The sequence below is a fragment of the Saccostrea echinata genome, unplaced genomic scaffold (genome assembly GCF_033153115.1).
Source record: "Saccostrea echinata isolate AGI-Se365-2 ecotype Australia unplaced genomic scaffold, CSIRO_AGI_Sech_v1 ptg000040l, whole genome shotgun sequence".
NCBI classification, from domain to species: domain Eukaryota; kingdom Metazoa; phylum Mollusca; class Bivalvia; order Ostreida; family Ostreidae; genus Saccostrea; species Saccostrea echinata.
The window spans coordinates 3,555,102-3,569,262 of record NW_026889789.1 but is presented as its reverse complement, the minus strand read 5'-3'; the positions used below and the strand labels follow the sequence as shown (position 1 = coordinate 3,569,262).

At 34.0% G+C, this 14,161-nt stretch overlaps 1 long non-coding RNA gene across 1 annotated transcript; it reads left to right on the top strand.

Annotated features, from left to right (window-relative positions):
- Nucleotides 1-291: 291 nt before the first annotated feature.
- LOC133200627 (uncharacterized) lies at nt 292-3,441 on the top strand. The gene is made up of 3 exons (XR_009722970.1): nt 292-531; nt 749-911; nt 3,353-3,441. It is a non-coding gene; the product is annotated as an uncharacterized LOC133200627 (long non-coding RNA).
- The last annotated feature ends 10,720 nt before the right edge of the window (nt 3,442-14,161 follow it).

The window sequence follows — 14,161 nt, the reverse complement described above, 5'->3', positions numbered from 1 at the left end:
GACGGCACCGGGTATTCCTTCTATTTACCCATTAATATACCATTGAAAAGAAGAAATAAAATATTTGTAAAATATTTGTTGCTTTTATTAATTCTTAGTGTTTGTCAAACATATATGCCATTTTTCACCAAAAGGCATTACTTGGAAAGAAAAATAAACACTATGTACTAATAATCTCTTAACAGCCCTCATAATGCTTGTATCAAATAATATTTGACCACCCTTAGATTTTCTTCTAATCTTAAATAATGATGCTGTTCATCAGGCGACACGTGTTCCTTGGAACACTCTTTTAATTTTAGCTAGCAAGATTATTTGGACTTAAAAGTCAAGTTAATAATCTTCTAACAAACATTTTCTTCTGTCATGTTTAATTCATAGTCACTAGGCAACACTGAAATTTCCACTCATTGCTTTTCAGTCATCGACAGGAAAAGGAATTACCGGTAAGTTGACAGGACTTTCCACACTGTTTCTGGTAGCAGCTTATGATTGAATTGATGGTAGAAGACGTGGCCCACTTAATCAAAGGTAAATCTCATGGAATAGTGCTAATAGTACTGATATTTTTTTTTACTCTGTTTTGCATTGAAGCTTTAGGTCAAAGGCAAATTTTCTTTGTGTGGATTCTTTTATTCTTCTCAGAAATGTGTGGCTGCTAATTGAGCCATAGCTGTCTGTTTTCTTTGAGAATTAAAGAATTGCAGCAGATCTTTTAGGTTTTCAATGAAATTTCCTTGTTTTTCAGATAATCTGTATAGAGTGGCACCTTAACCACCACTGGTGAAATAGATGACTAGTGGATGGTCATCACTTTGCAGCTCACTTTCACTTTCTGCAGCCCATCTCTTCTCATCCACAATCATTGTCTTTGGAGGAATGGTGACAGTGCAGTCCTCATGGCTGGGCAGGTAACTTCCTTTCCTTTATTTCTCAGCTTTCACCTTTCTTACAAAATTTATTTCCATAGAACACTGCTACAATTTTCTTCCTCTAAGAACACAGTATATGTCACTTGGGTAGCAGCTTAGAATTGGGTTTTCCCAATGGCACTGAAGGTGGCAATTTTGTATTGAGCATCTCCTTCCACTCTGATACGTGTATCAGGAGTCCCCATTTTTCATTTAGATCCTGAATGTTCTGTCTTATATTCATCATGCTGGTCTTCTACCCCCACAATAAAGGTTGGGGGAATATATAAAAATCACCTTGTCAGTCTATCGGTGCCAACTTGTTGGTCATTGGAAGCTCAAACTTTGTACAAAGAATGTTTATGACCTGTTGGTGTGTCAAGATCTTGACCCAAGGTCATTCCGGCTAGTTCAACAGGGTTTGACACTAAGGCATGTTTGACCCAGTCTAGTAAATGAGTGGTCCAGTCGTGTAAAAGACCAAGTGGTCGTATTGATAAAATAACTGTTGAACCCCCATTTCAGTCCTTCAAATAAATAATCTAAAAACTTTTAAAGAAAGGACAAGGTATGGTAACGGCCGAATCTGGCCCCTTGTTTGATGTAAAAATCAGAACACAGTTAAAATTATGATAGTTTGCAGGTAAGAATTAAAAATAATGCTTGTTTTAAAACCAGCACTAATTTTGATTCAAAGCTTACACGGAGGCCACAAGAGGGTGTAGAAGTAGGTTATTTCCAGAATTTCCTCAATTCTGGTTGCATTTTGTCAAATTTGCAGGGGTTGAAATATATGGTAGCCCGATGCCCGGGGCTAGTCAATTTAAGACTCGGGCTAGCTAATTCAGATGTAATGATAGTCCATCGGACTAGCAGAATGGGGAAAAAATCTCAACAGTTTACTTTCACTTTTCTATGTTGAGTGGTTTCATTAGACTGAGAACTACATTGTAGTTTAATTTGTTTCTGTCACCACAGCCTTTAAAACTTTTACTTGTTATGTTTTCATTTCGCATGAAAAAGTTGTTGGGCTAGTTAGTTTGAGGTTTGGGCTAGTAATTTTTACTGGTCAATAGCCCCTGGGCTAGTGGGTTTTCCAGGAAAATTTAAACCCCTAATTTGAGATACTTTTCACTTTGGGAAATATAGAGCACAAGGCTGCCTATCTGAGATTTTTATACATAAGATGCATCTGATACTATTGTATGAAATATATAAATTTGGTAGATAGGCAAGCTTGTGCTCTATGTTTTCTGAACCAAAATGTGCTGTAAAACCAATGAAAATTTGCATAAAATGAGAAAATTCGGAAACTGACATTTTTCCTGACCTTCCTGTGGCCTCTGTGTATCCCATAACTTAGAAACAATACTCAATTTATGGCAGAGGTGACAACAGGTTTTTAACTGAAAAACTGTTGCAACATTCTAAAAGACACCCCAAACCAGGGGCCAAAAAGGGATCTTAGCCTATCTTATCCTTTCTTATATGTTAGATTGTAAACAGTCATTGCTCTGTAAAGAAAAAATCCCCACATGACCCAATCACTATTTTTAGCCACAGCTGTTATTAACAAGTCGAGGGCAAAACTACTTTTGTTCAGTACAATGTTTCAATATGATGTAAATAGTTATGATTAGTATAGTTTTAAACTAATTTATTAATATTAACGATAATTATTTTATGAAAGTTTGTTGAATCTTTAAGGCTTATATTGCTCAAATGTCATGATGAACCCGACTTGATTGGCGGGATCCCATCAAACAGTCTGTCAAAATTCAAGGTCACTGACAGAAATGATATAAACTTCTTGTCCAGGATATCAGTTTGCAATGGAGAATCATTGAAGCTCATTCTTGGTACAAAGATTATTGAAGACCTGAGAGTGTGTCATGACCTTGGCCCATGGCAATTCTGTCAAGTTCAAGGTCACTGGCTTAAAAGGTATAAAACACTTGTGTAGGCTGTAACTTTGTAATGGAGAATCACTGGAAGATCTTACTTGCTACAAAGATTGTTTATGACCTGGAAGTCTTGACCTTGACCAAGGTCATTCTGGCAAGTTCAAGGTCACTGGCAGATAAGAGATAACATTCTTGTCCAGTCAATAACTTTGTAACTGAGCTTTAATTTGCTACAAAAATTTTTTTTCTGACCTGAGGGTCATTGTGACAAGTTCAAGGTCTCTGGCAGAAAAAATGTAAGTCTATTATTTTGTATTAATGGAGAAAAATTTGATGTCCATATTTCACTCTTAGATTAATCATGTCCAAAGATCTGTCCTTTTTTTTACCAAAGTCATTTTGGTAAGTTCAAGGTCACATTTACACATTCTAAATAAAAGAATTGCAGCAGGGTTATAACCTTATTATTTTGTTAGCTCGCTCACAGCACCTTTAGCTGACATAAGTGATGTAATAATTTTTCTCACTTTGTTTCAGGTCTACTGCATGTTGACAGCTGATACTTGTTCTCTATTTACTCCAAGAGGCCTACTACACATTGTACCTCAGTTATGACTGTACTCTTGCTGGCTTCTATGATGTTAATTTCCTGTACCTGCACTGCGTTAAACTTGGTCAATTCTGTTACTGTCGAACACCAACAGATGAAAATAAGATTAAGGAGGTTCGATCCTGAGCTTTTGAGCAGATTTTGGTCTGGACCTTTATTATACCCCCGCTCCGAAGGAGAGGGGGGTATACTGTTTTACCCTTGTGTGTCTGTCTGTCTGTCTGTCTGTCCGTCTGTCTGTCTGTCTGTCTGTCTGTCTGTCTGTCTGTCTGTCCGTCCGTAACAAATTTTTTTGGTCACAGTTTTCTCAGGAACTACTCATTGCAGATGCTTGAAATTTTAGCACAATCTTTGTTTAGGCATGCCATATGGTGGGATTCATTTTTGTATGAATCCGATGTCAACTTCCTGTTTATCCGTGCGTCTGTCCGTTCCATACATAAAAAATTTTGGTCGTGGTTTTCTCAGCAACTACTCATCACAGGTGCTTGAAATTTTAACACACTCTTTGTTTAGGCATGCCATATGGAGGGATTCATTTTTGTACAAATCCGATGTCAACTTCCTGTTTATCCGTGCGTCTGTCCGTACCACACATAACAAACTTTGGTTGTAGTTTTCTCAGCAACTACTCATCACAGGTGCTTAAAATTTTAACACACTCTTTGTTTAGGCATGCCATATGGTGGGATTCATTTTTGTACAAATCCGATGTTAACTTCCTGTTTATCCGTGCGTCTGTCTGTATTAACATAACAAATTTTGGTTGTAGTTTTCTCAGCAACTACTCATTGCAGATGCTTGAAATTTTAACACACTCTTTGTTTAGGCATGCCATATGGTGGGATTCATTTTTGTACAAATCTGATGTTAACTACCTGTTTATCCGTGCGTCTGTCCGCACCACACATAACAAACTTTGGTCGTAGTTTTCTCAGCAACTACTCATCACAGATGCTTGAAATTTTAGCACAGTCTTTGTTAAGCGTTGCCATATAATTGGATTCATTTTTGGAACAAATCCGATGTCAACTTCCTGTTTATCCATGCGTCTGTCCGTACCATACGTAGCAAATTTTAGTTGTAGTTTTCTCAGCAACTACTCATTGCAGATGCTTGAAATTTTACCACAATCTTTGTTTAGGCATGCCATATGTTGGGATTCAGTTTTTACAAATCCGATTTCAATTTCCTGATTATCACTGTGTTTGTCCATAACCGAACTTGTGTATTCACATCAGAGCGGGGGTATTATTAGTGAGCATTGGCTCACAGACTTCTTGTCTCTAAAATTCTGCATCATTTTAAGTTCTAACATTAAATCTGGATTTTACAATGCAAATTAAACTATATTCAGTGAAAAAACCGCGATTAAATTCCATTCAAATAGGATTAAGTTAGGGACTATATTTTGTGGCGGAAGGTTTTGTAGAAGAAAATGATCAATTTTTTCCCTTTTGAAATATATACAGTACTGTTAAGTTTAGATTCCAATTTTTCCATGCTGGTTGCAAACAGAGCTGATTTTTGCTGTGAAATGTTTTATTCTGGTTCTGAAATATCTATCAAACTATTTCTTTCGAATTCTTTCATTATATTGTGACAAATATAGTAAATATATTCTGAAAGTCCAGGAAAAAATTAAGCCAATTTTAACATAAAATTAACACATTTTTAGTAATATCTAAAAATTTACATCATAGACCGCCACTTTTGTTTTTCTTTTCTTAATATATAAGATAACTTTGATCAATCTGCTTAAAGTCAGCAAAAGTTTAAGACTTTAAAATATTTTTCTTGCTTGTTAAAAATTTTAATGCCAGAAAAATCACATTTTGTGAGTGCAGAAAGGTCAAATAATTGATTATGCTGAGCAATTTTGAAACTTTTACTTAGTCACAATTTTAATGTGTCTTATTTTAAATAGACTAATAGTTTATTTTGCCCCATGATTTATTTGGATACTAACATTGGGGGAAAAACGTGCGAAGATGTGATTTTTGATTAAGACACAAATTTCAGTGCAAAAAGGTCATATTAAATGTACTGTAGCGCCAAAAGAAGCATATTGACACCCATTTTTTGTTTTGATTTTTAATTAAGCTATGTGTGTAGAAACTAAAAATATACTTGACAAAAAAAGTTTAAGACTTTAAATATCAGGATCCAACCTCGTTAAGCTGATCCTGCCAACATTGTGACATAAGCGGTCCAATGTCCAATATCTCACTCTGCAGTCAAACATCAATGCTCAGTAAAACATTGGAAATGTTAGACTTTTTAGTATTGATTTTTATAGTTACATATTTTAAAAGTAATAACAATTCTTTTTATGCCCCCGGATCGAAAGATCCCGGGGGTATATTGTTTTTGTCCTGTCTGTCTGTTTGTCTGTCTGTCAACTTTAACCTTGCCCATAACTTTTGATTGGTTGGAGCTATTACTTTCATATTTCACATGTGTATTTCTTGTGACAAGACCTTTCTTTGGGTACCATCATATTTGACCTTTTGACCTTGACCTTAGAGTTTGACCCACTTTTGCAAAATTTTATGAGACTTTAACCTTGGCCATAACTTCTGAACAGTTGGTGCTTGGGGTTTCAAACTTCACATGTGTATTCTTTGTGACAAGGCCTTCCTTTGGATACCAACAATTGACCTTGACCTTGGAGTTTGACCTACTTTTGAAAAACTTTAACCTTGGCCATAACTTTTGAACGGTTAGAGCTAGGGCTTTCATACTTTATATATGTAATCTTTGTGACAATACCTTCCTTTGGATACCAACCACTTTGACCTTTTGACCTTGACCTAGGAGTTTGACCTACTTTCGAAAAACTTTAACCTTGGCCATAACTTTTGAATGGTTAAAGCTAGGGCTTTCATACTTCACATATGTAATCCTTGTGACATCACCTTCCTTTGAATACCAACCACTTTGACCCTTTGACCTTGACATAGGAGTTTGAACTACTTTTGAAAAACTTTAACCTTGGCCATAATTTTTGAATGGTTGGTGCTAGGGCTTTCATACTTCACATATGTAATCCTTGTGACAAGACCTTCCTTTGGATACCAACAACTTTGACCTTGACCTTAATGTTTTACTGACTTTTAAAAAACTTTAACCTTCGCCATAACTTTTGAACAGTTGCAGCTAGGGCTTTCAAATTTAACATTTTTTATCTTTTGGCCTGGATTTTGACTTGCATTTGAGAAACTTTAACCTTCGCCATAAGCTGCCATACGGGGGCATCAGTGTTTCACAAACACATCTTGTTATTGATGTATGTTTAAGTATGCAAAAATGAACATTGATGATATTAAAGGTGAGGTATTTATTTGTGATTTCTCTTCTGAATAAAATTTTATATCAATAATTTATGCTCTTGTTTATACAAACCGCAAATGAGGCTTTCTATTCATTAGGAACTGGACCCATAATTACTTCCTTAAGGAGGAATGCCACACCAAAATTTAATTCCATTGGTCTTAAGACATCCATGTTAAGGAAGCTCTAAACACTAATGAAAAATGCTTTTTGGGCTTTGAGGAAAATATATCATATAAAGGTGCACATATTTAGTGTATCAAGTTCATTTTCAACATAGGGTACCTGCCTTATTTCTGCAGAAAAAATGTTCAAAGACAATGAACTATTTGTGAACAGAAATCACTGTTTTTTACTTGCATCAGGAAAATTAATGGAAATAATGTATTCAATTACTTAATCTTGGTCTAACATAACATTAAGAATACTTTAATTCATAAGAAATTATGTCATTAACTGTAGATTCCCATTTATACTATTTTTCTTCTAAGGGCAAATCACCCAATAAAACTACCCTACAAATAGAACTCTTTAGTTTGCAGTGTTTAGAGCTTCCTTAAGTCATGGTTTCAGCATTGAAAGGCCTAGCTCTTAAATATTTTATAAAAATTTTCTCCAATTTTTCATAGAAAATGAAAAAAAATAATGTTTTATTTGCAAATAAGATGCTTTATAGTTAAAAATTTGTTGTTAATGAATGCATAATATAAATATCTCATAAAATATGTGAAGAAAAGCCAGATAGACATTTTAATTTTTTTACTAAAATTTTTTTTCGAAAAAGTACATTATTTGTGAATATTTTCAAAACATATGGATAATATAATTATTCAAAAAACAAGTCACAGCTACAAAGGATATGTTAGACAATCATATTTGAAAAAGAAATTGAAACGAAATTGCGAAATTTTAAAGAAATTATTTTTTTACAAATTTTAGCCGATCCCGATCGAAATTAAACTGATCCCAACCAGAATTTTATAATAATTGATGATAGATAATATTTTCAGAAGAAATACAAGTTTGTTAAGGTGTAATACGCGTTAAAAAGTAATTGAACTTGATAAATAAATAAATTTCTTAGTGGTAAATACTTAAAGAAGGCAATAATTTCATCTTATTTTTGTTAATTTTGATCGGGATTGGTCAGGATTTCAGGATTTTTTTTTCAAATGTTAAAAAAGCAAAATGTTTACAAGCAATAAAGGGAAATAGCTAGGCTGTTGACTATTTTACAAAACTTAAATTCTTAAAACTGAGAAAGGAGGGGGAGGGGGGTGGTGTAATACTCTCATTTTCTTTTCTGCACGAAATATATTCTGTACAATACGGTGCAAGCGGTTCAACGCTACCACAGAAAAGTGTGTGTTGGTTGGGGGGGGGGGGGTCTCAGATTAAATAATACCATGCATACAGGTGTATCTGCAAAAGACAGATGAATCCAAATCCAAATCTTATGTAGAGAAAGAATACATATACTTTTACATGTACCGGTAAATACAATGTATAAAAATGTTTGTTTGTTTGTTTGCTTAGTTGTTTAACGTCCCTTCGAGAATGTTTCAATCATATTGAGACGCCAACACTTGCTGGTGGGGGACTGCAAAGTTAGACCTGTACTCGACACTTGCGGCTTTTGAGCAGAGAGAGATCTTTTTCGTGCCAGCATCTACTGCGACAAGGGACTTCGGTTTATACGGTCTTATCCTAAGGACCGGTCTCCACCTTATACAGTACGGAAATAATCCATACATTGTAAAAACAGTTTAGAAATGAGGCAAAAATAATAATTATATACATTTTTGTAAGCTACGAAGAGATGCAAAAACAGATATATTCGAGGAGCCGTAACATATTTGGAGATTCGAACGTACATTATTTCACCTACCACAATATCGAAGTGTATGCTTAAATCTTTGATGAAGTCCAAATATTTAATTACATTGTGACCCATATTCTTTTTCTTGAAATGTTGGGTTTTCTTTGGTGATTATTCAGATTTTGAGCGCTTGATTTAATGTATTGTATAAAGGTATATGTTGCAAATTTCTCTCTGCTTTATAGGTTTAAAGACTATATGTATATATCTTCAAATCATTTTAATTCACCAACAGATTGAAGGGATATATAAGTATATCTATAGATGTAAACTCTCGAAGCTGTGGAGCTTTTCGACATCTGAGGATACATGTATGCGTACCTACTGGCACTGATATCGGCTTAATACCACTGATTTCGGTCACTGGAGGAGAGATTTTTTATACATGTATTTTCAAGAACAGATTCTTTATTTCCAAAATCTGCCAGCGTCCCCCTTTTAATTACCCCCCCCCCCCAATAGAATGAAAATTGTCGTGCCCTAAAAGATATTGATGATTTCTCTAAAAGAATAGATTGGATAGAAGTTTCTAATCTGAATTAAATTCAAACTATTTGGAAATTGAAATTATTATTTGTCTTCTGCATCAAGCGTATGAGAAAAGCAAATTTGGATTGAAAATTAACTTCAAGCTAGAATTTCAATCAATTTTTCTCAGACGTCCGACACGAATTCGCTTTCTATCACCAAATCATATGCGGCTTTTCCCCAACCAACTCAGAACCAGCAGCATACTTTGTACATATCTTAGGACTATCTTAAGATACGTCTTTGGATGTAAAACAAAAGCATCTTAGGAATATCTTTAGTTAAGATGTCGTAATTGGGGAGGGGGGGGGCGTGGTCATGGGATCCGGTCCCCTTGGGATTTTTAGAGTTGTTGAAATGATATTAATAGTAAACACAATCCCTCTAGAAAACATGGACCCCTGTTACAATGGCATAGAAAGTCACATACATTAATACATCTTCTGTATTTCTATAAAGGCAAAGCGATTTAACACCCCCTCCCCCTCCAAAACGAAATAGCTATATAAGGTATGGATAAGTTTATGGTTTTTTATCCTTGCTTGACAATAATGTCTGAGTCTTCTTTTTTTTTTTTTTTGAGTGAGCGGCTCTGTACCCTCCTTCCCCCTCCGGAAAATGCCTGTATCCGAGCTTGATTGGTATTGGTAATAATAAAATGTTTCAGAAATTTTATAAATAATCGCTATTCCTCGATTTTCATTTCAAATTTTTTATCAGGTTTGTCCATTCTTATCCCGTTTTCATGTATTGAGCTGTAATAGATATAATAGAGAAATAAAATTAAAAAAAAAAACAGAAAAGAAAATCTATATGCAATTTTTTAAAACATATTTATATTAATGGATAAGTCAATTTGAAAAAAAAAAAAATTGAAGCATTCCCTTTTTGAATAACAATAAAAATTAACATTATAACATTGTGATATATTTATAATTCACATATAAGGAACAATTGAGATTAGTAATAAGATTTATTTTCAAAATGCCACTTCTTGTGGTTGTTCGTCCCCAGATGTAACAGACCCCCCCCCCCCCCCCTCTGTAGAAAGGTTGGAGGTAGTGCCCGTCTGCATCCGCGCCGTAGTCACGCTTATGAACGTTTTAACCTGCTACATGTTTCATTCATCAATTAATAAATGTATTTTCATTTATCACTTTCTCTTTTCCATTTGTACGGTTAAATGCATACATATACAGTGACACGGCACAGTGTCTACTTAATTGATTTAATTCATAAAAGAAATTAATATTTTTTACAAAAACTATTGGATTAAATTATATAAGCTCTGTAAATTCAATATATTCTAGTTGTTTTCCTGGCACCAGCGCTTCTGATATCATTTAGATATGTCTTAGGATAAGCACATCGTCGTCTTGAAGTTAAGGCAAAGATAAGGAAGTCTCCTAAGATAGGATAGCTTCGTTGCCCCCCCCCCCCATCTCTCTCCTCCCTATGATATGCCGTAAGCTCGTCCCAGGAAAGCTTCAAAAGCATGCCTGCAACTCTAGAAAAACATACCATTCTTTGACAAAGAGAGAGAGAGAGAGAGAGAGAGAGAGAGAGAGAGAGAGAAATTTATGACGCCAAGTGCAAGGAATATATATATATATATATATATATATATATATATATATATATATATATATATATATATATATATATATATATATATATATATATATATATCGGAAATATCTATTTTAAAATTCTTTTCTTAATTGCAAATATAGATAGGTTCCTACAGGCATTCAGTTACATGTAATAGGAACCCATTTACTTATTTAAATAAAAAAAAAACTCTAGGAAAGACAATAAATCAATTATTGTTATCAACATTATTGTATATATGTCGATATCATGTTACAATAACATTGATTTCATAAATGAAGTGTGATAAATTCATTTGATAGCTATTAGAACTTCGAAGATATAGTGACTAAAATAATTAAACTCTCTGATTGATCAAAAACAAAATAGAAAAAAATATTGAACTTTTAAAGCGAAATTATTTGTAGGTGGCATTTTTAAAATTTCAATTAGCCAATAATGCGCTTTTGGTTAGATGAATATTTTAATAGGTTGAAGGAGTGGCAAACTGAATCCAGTGTAGGAATTCCTACCATTCTAGTTATTTCAGTGGAGAAAATCCTACAACTCTATAGTCATTTTTTTCTTGGGAGAATCCTACTTTAGAGCCAGTTTTCCGCGGTGAGGGGGATTTGAGAGGAAAAGCCTACTCTAAAAGACTAACTAGGAGGAATGAGACACCTATTTTGCTAGGCATTTGCAAGGTTGATCCAATGCATTCTTAATTTCTGTTAACCATTTGTCATTTTTCCTTATTCTTTCTTCATATATACACTCAATATTCAGTCACATGAATTTTTTTGAGTTTAAGCTAAAATTTCAGTTTCCTTGAAAGAGGCGGTCTGTCTAAATTTATGGGGTACATGATTTCACACCTACATGTAGGGCTTTCTTCCAAAAGTATGTATCTATTTTTTTTTCACCTTCTCTGGCATATTTTATAAATATGCATCCTTGCTTGCACTTATTCACATGGTTTATTTGTTTATCTTTGGATTTTTTTAAAAGTTAGTGTAGCATATGCACTCAGAATAGCACATAGCACCTGCATGGAATTAGCATCTAGCACCTTTAGGAAATATCTCTTACATGTAGCAACTGCATGAATGAACGTAATGGAGATGGGCGAACATAGCGTGCAGAAAGCCTATAGCTTCAGAAATATAAAAATCATGTTCAGTTTGTGAATTTAATATTTAGAGAAAAGTTCTCATTATTGAAATTTATGAAATTGTGATAAACTTTTTTGAGGAAATTTTTCTCGGCAAAATTTATTCTTTTATTAAAAAAAATTAATGTGGTATTCGTGGGGTTCGAACCCTAGCAATAAAAATCCCGAGTATCATTTTCTTTCGAGACTAGCACGCTAACCACTAGACTACACAAGTCCTGATGAAGAGTGGCATTAAATCATGTTTGTGATATGACCCTTAACTTAATGGACTTCAAGTATTTCTCGAAAAGATGCGAATGTTATGTCATAAAAGTATATTTTTAAGGTATAGTGGGTCATTGCTCCATATTTTTGGTAACCAAAAAATGTATATTTTTATGCAAACTTTGATGATTAACTTTCAAAAAGGTGGAGCGAAGACCCACTCATATAGAAAAATAGTGTTATAGTATGCGAAAATGACTCTTTTTTCCCGATTTAGTGTGTGTCTAATATTTCACAGGCAAATAATTTCAATCTTTGAGGGATTTTTGCAAATTGTAGAGATTTTACATAAAGTATATTTTAATGTTGGACGAAATATCAAGGAAAATTTTGATATAATTGATATTTAATTTTTCATCTTCATGTTTGTCACAATATAGGCTTATCGCTCGTCATGTTCACCCATCTCCTTTGGATATTGACGCCCACATTACCCCCACATTTATGTACATGTATAGTTCTGTACTGTGATATACAGCTTTCTATATCATTTGTCTACTAAATTATATATACATATATTAATTTCAGAATATATTTACTGAAACCTTGTTCTTTTTTTTTCAATGAAGAACGTTCTTTTGAAAAATAAAGTAAGATTAGAATAATAGTATATTTACTTAAAAATTGAAAAGGGGGGCTAATTTGAAAGGGGGGGCTAAACCAACCCCCACCCCCAAAAACGTTTGGGGACTATGCCCCAATTTTCAAAGCCTATATTATGTCTATCTTTGAAAAAAATAAGTTCGGGAGGCTGCCCCCTCTAGCCCTCCCTCCGGTTCCGACGCCTATTACAAGTTTATTACGCATCGCTTCTTATCATCAATATTTCACATTATCAATTTCTATAATGTAATATTAAGAAAGACTTTTTTGGGGTGGGGTGGGGGTTAATTTTTATTTATTTCTTTCCTTGGTGTTTTTTTTTTTAAATTATGTAACTATAATTTATTCATTTTGAGGGAAAGTTCATCCTAACTTAAAAGATGGAACAAAAATTCTCAAAAAACATGGGGCCAAAGTATACTTGTAGTTTGAGTAAAAAATCAATCCATGTCACTTGATAACCAGTAATTAATGAATCAGTTTTACATGATTTCTCGTAATTATGCGTAGAGAGGTTTGTAATCTATATAGAAAAGGAGAAAATATAACCACATTAAATTATATGACAATTCTACATTGTAAATACATTCAACTATGGAAACCTATGTTATTGTTATACAGTACTTTTTGTAATGACAAAATGTACTGCCATGGGGGGTTGTGTATTGACTTTTGTTGCGAGGATAAACATGGCAGTGCATGTCCATAAAAGATTTATATTTTCTTTTCAAAGATTTGCTTTTGTATTATAAAATGTATGATCTAATGATATCTATTTTCATGAATGTAAATAAAGGAAGAAAAAGAACACTATGGAAACCTAGCTCTTTATATCTGTTCTATAATGCTTTTTGTTGGGCCAAATGCCATTAAAATCATCAGCCTTTGTAAGTTCACTTATTATTAGAGTAGTACTGTTAAGGAACGGCATTGATAAAAAAGGGTGTTGAAGTTCTTCTATTATTTTCCTTAATCGGCAAAAATTATGAAAAAATATAAAATAAAAGCCGAAAACTAAATTTTAGGTGGAGAGAAAATTGGCTTGAGGGGTAGTCACACTTTATAGCTTTTAAGCTGTGTATGATCTCTCGAAAATATTGGCTTTCCTTAGTAGAAATCCTTCTCTAGATCCAGTTTTTCCGGGGGACTCCCCCTCTAAAACCATTTTCCCGGGAAATACTTGAGGGGGGGGGGTCTACCGTACAAAGTCGGTACTTTTGCTGGTTGTAACAATGTTGAGGTCTACATGAATATTTTATGTGTTTGAAGGGTCGAAGAAGGCCTTGATTAAAACTATGTAAATTAAGATTCACGACGCTATCAACCCTCCCCCCCCCCCCCGCCTGTGTATGACGAATGATGACC